General features: G+C 45.2%; 1 protein-coding gene across 1 annotated transcript in view; it reads right to left on the bottom strand.

Annotated features, from left to right (window-relative positions):
- Positions 1-2,596, bottom strand: part of DSTN (destrin (actin depolymerizing factor)) — a 6,627-nt gene extending 4,031 nt beyond the window's left edge. Inside the window, exon 1 of the mRNA XM_010075419.1 lies at positions 2,386-2,596. The gene's annotated coding sequence lies outside the window, so the exon portion shown is untranslated. The remainder of the gene's footprint in view (positions 1-2,385) is intronic.
- Positions 2,597-4,655: the final 2,059 nt, after the last annotated feature.

Below are 4,655 nucleotides of genomic sequence, written 5' to 3'. Positions count from 1 at the left end.
CTTTCCCTCTTCAAAGTCTGATGGGAAATTCTAGTTATTTAGTGTTCTCCCCCTGTGCTAGCGGTAATAGAAGGTGCAGATGTAGCATTACCAACCTAAAGTTAAAGGCAGCTCCACAGAATAAAGAGGATGAGACCTAGCAAGAACTGCATTTTCAGTCTGCTGCTTTTTTGGGAATGAAAAAAAAAAAAAAAAAAAAAAAAAAAAGGATGTGGCAGAGTAGAAGCATTCGTATCTGAGTTTTGCTCTCAGATTGCAGCAAAGTTGGAGAGCTTAAAAGCAGCTGTGCAATAGCAAATACTGCAAATACGGGGAGCCACACTGGCCAGCAGACACTGCTGGAAGAACATCACGGCCAGAGCAGCAAAGACACTCATCTATCTGCTCACAATGCTGCATGCAGTGTGAACAGCAAGATCCCTTTCTAATACTGCTTCTTCCCCCACTGGTTTCTGGTCTTCCAAATTCAAATGACATTATCCTCAGATATGGCAATTCATATCTCAGAAGGAAACTCGCCCTCCTCCCTCTATGTAAACTGCCACACGTCACTGCTACAAGCACAGTCATCAGCACTAAACACTCAGGGAAAGCATCATGTGAGATATGCCAAGTGAAAAAGACTAAAGGTTGTTCTTCATTTTGTTTTTCCTTAAGCTCAGCCCCAAAACATGGACTTGACAGATTCATTTTGTGGGGGGTCATTGCACCTTGCCAGAGTGGAAGTGTTCTAAACAGACACCAGAGTTCTGCTGCAAAACCAGGCTGTCCTCGAAATGGTTACTGAGTGGACAACTACTTCACATGTGTTTTGTTCTCTTTTAAAGCCTTGACCAACGCCTACCACGCCTGGATTCTCCTTTTTTTTTTACCCACATCTCTCCTGTAACTTCTAGTGGCTTGCATAGCTTTGCTAACCCAGTGAAGAGAGTTGGCACAGCTAGCAGAATCTCTTACCACAGAGTTTGGCATCCAGATCTCCCAAGTGCTGGTCATGCAAAACCAGGGCAATCTCCTACAGCAGTGAATCTGAGACAGCAGCTTTGCTCTGGTGTGGAGAATGGTGCTCTTTAGGGGTTTACACAAACACAAGGGGACCTCCCTCAACATTTACAATGCATGGCTCATCCATCCGGGGTAACCTATCCAGAATCCCCTGCACTTATGTTGGGATAGGAGAGCATGGAGTAAATCCACTGTGCCTCAGCTGCTTGGCAGGCAGCCACCCTTCTGCATATCTCCAATAAGGCAAGGAAAGAAAGTGGAGAAAGCCTGTTCCAGGATAAATTTGAGCAAAAGTGCAAACATCGACTCAAAGTGACTCATTCCCATGTCACCTCCTCCATACAGAGAGACTGCACTTTGTCAGAGTGTGACTGAGAACTAATGAGGAATAAAGGTCTTTCTCCCCGTCCCTGTGGTTGGTGCAGGGAAGAGCTCTCTGGGAAGACTCTAAATAATACAAAGTTGCCCTAATAAAGCAAACAGTGCAGCAACTACAACTATTGCGTCATTCACCAAGGACAAATCCACAGTGAACTCAAGACAACCTTTTCCTCCTCCTGAGGTTTGTCTTCTAGCTAATGGCACCTCAGTAGCTGACAACAGGTGTTAAGATTCAATAGTCACAAAACCCTCAAGATTCTAAGTAGAAAATGCTTAGAAAGCCTGAACTAGCATGGGAATGAGTCTAGTAATCACATAAAAGCATTTCATGTCACCTTTGTCAATCTTCATCCTTGCTCCAAGACCACAACTAATTCCTCTGCGCCAATTTCTGCTGCCAAGAAGTGAACTTTGAAAGATGAGGTTCATGCCCTGCAGAGAGCCAGAAGCAAGCAGCAGCAACAGAGCTGCAGGTTAATGCAAACTGTGCAGTCAAGAGCACATGCTGCTTGTGCTACTACACAGCCAGAAACGTGTCTCCAAGTAGGGAGACAAGTTGTTTCCTTATAAAGAAGCTGAGCACTGCTGGCAAGTCAGTTCAGATTCCAAAAAATGTTGAGAGTATTTAGTCTGGAAACTCAAAATTCACTGTTAATCTGCAGCTGGGACTGACCAGAAGCTGAAGGGACAACAGTAAGAACTGGGTTTTTTTTAACTTCCCAAAGCCGGTGTAGCTGGTGCAACTCCTTTTCACAGCTTCTGTGGCACCCTTGGACTCATCACCCAGGCTGACATGAGCAGCCATTATATTGCTAGGGACAATGCAGATTTGTTCCATCTGAGAAAGCCCTATAGCTGTGTCACAGTATGGGTTGAAATGAACCCATAAACGCCCGGTACAACCAACTGCTTCCAAAAAAGAGGATCTACTTTTGTAGCTGTAGGCCTCCCTCTTCAACCCTGGGCTTGTACCAGCCATGGCTGGCTTCGTAAACATACTTAAAAAGGAAAAAAAAAACAAAAGCCAAAACCTAGGCAGCTTTTGTTTCAAGTTGGTTGCAACCACCCTGTGTAAGGCAGCAGCAGGATGACTGTGAAGACCACTGGAACAAGGAGAAATGCCACACTCGTAAGTGCATGTCCTCAACTAACATTTTCACAGTGTCTCTGGTGATTCGTCCAGAAGAACAGCTGGTGAGAAGCCTCCACCCCACCAGGAATGACAACATAAGCGTTTACATGTTAGTCTGGATTTTCCCTCTTTGGCCCAAAATCACTCTTGCTCAGAGGATTCGATACAGCACATTCGTTATTATTTTGTGCATTCTGGCTTGAACGCTGCAGGGCTCTGACAGCTAGCCTGTTCCTTTTCCAGTATGAAACCAGTTATCCAACTCTGGACTGGCACAAGGGTGGCTGTTCAGGACCAGCACACGCTGCGGGTACCTGTGGGACACACGACCATCAGCTGGTGACATTTTGTTGTAAGGGGCAGATCAACCCTGTAACACAGGCAACACGCCAACCTCAAACCATTCTTGGGACACAACTACAGAGAAAAAAAACACATTCAAGCAGCCAGCCTGTTTCTACAGGTGGCAAGGACCTTACCTGCAGGGCCCGTTAACCCCACTGAAACAAGGCAGCAGCAAAGAGTCAAGCCACCTCATTGTAAGACGGGAAAACGACACAAGCACAGCGTATTCGGGGAGACATTCAGGCAAGAACGGGCAGCGTTAAGTTCCTCTGAGGGAATCAGCAAATACGAGTTTTCTCCCAGCACCTCCCTGCAACTCTTGCAAAGGCAGCATGCCTTGTGGGCAGCGTGGCCTCGTACATTATTCTGGAGTAGTACTTTATGCCAGTATCCTCATTGTATTTTCATACAGGCTGCTGTAGGCACATGAGGTAATGGGTGCATTAAATGCCTCGTCAGCATGCGCTGCAGTAACACAGCGGCTCTTATTTGTTCCTGCCTTAAGTGCAAAGCACTGCAGAAGTCTTGCACGAGCAGAATGCCGTCCCTACACAGGGCAGCTCAAAGAGAGACTTCTGTCTAGCAGGCTTCCAACTGTAAGAGTTGTTCCCAGCTGCCTCCACTAATAGCTTCCATCATTTTGCCTTCATCACCAAGTCCCCCACAACTTAAATTTAATCCAAACTGGACTTTTGGGTGATATAACGGAGGGGGAAGAATGAAGAACAATCCAAAGCTTTTTCAAAGAAAAAATCCATGTATGCAGAAAGCCATTTCAGGAGTGACACACGCCAGATGCCTGATAAACTGGATTTGTAGCAAGCCTGCATTGAAACGCAGCTCTGGCACAATGAAATATGCCTTCTCTTTTGTTAGGAAGCACTGTGAACTCCAGTATTTTCCTTGAATGTTTAAAATTCTTTTTACCTAAGAAAAATCTTTGTTCCCTCCTCAACTGTAGGACAGCCAAGAAGACTTTAAACTAATTACTTAACTTGGACTCAAAACAAGTTTGAAGGATTAAGTTTGGATTTGAGTACTGACAATTTTACAGGTTTCTTTCCCATGATCAGAACCTAAGAGCCCTCCATAGCGGTGCCCGTGCGTGTGTTACCCACACAGACGTTTCAAGAACCAGTTCTTGACTTGTGTTTGGGAACCACGCACACACATTGTATACACCAGCACGGACTACCCACAGCTACTCAAGTGGAAATTTTTACTCCCTGGAAAAGCACCATCATTTTTTTTCCACCATTATTAAAGCATGCTGTGTTTAATTGGAAAGGCAGAGATTCGAGAACACTGTGCTCCCATGTTTGCTAGTCACATTACTGCCATATATTTGGTTCATAGAATCATTAAGGTTGGAAAAGACCTCAAGGATCATCAAGTCCAACCCAACACCACCTAACTCACTAAACCACTAAACCATGTCCCTAAGCAAAGGGTAGTTCTCAAGTTTCTTCAGCAAACACCTTGTTTCCCCTATGCTCGGTCTATCATCCCTGCTATCTACCTTCAGAATCTTATCACCTTTAAAAATCCCCTGCCACTGCCAGCACTGCCGGTGTCACCATGTGGCACTTCCATCTGAGTCAGTAATGTGTCATAGGACATATCTGCAACACACTTTTTTTCCATTAAACCTATTACCACCCAACTGTTCTGGGACAGCAACCTTCACAAAGCTCTCCCTTACACTGCCACACAATACCCCAAGACATTATAAGCACCGAGACCTTGAAGGGAAAGCTAACCCATGTTAGTTGTGAGAGCACCTAGCAGAGAG

This window comes from Pterocles gutturalis, unplaced genomic scaffold (genome assembly GCF_000699245.1).
Source record: "Pterocles gutturalis isolate BGI_N339 unplaced genomic scaffold, ASM69924v1 scaffold34981, whole genome shotgun sequence".
NCBI classification, from domain to species: Eukaryota; Metazoa; Chordata; class Aves; order Pterocliformes; family Pteroclidae; genus Pterocles; species Pterocles gutturalis.
This window is presented reverse-complemented; position numbering and strand designations above follow the sequence as displayed.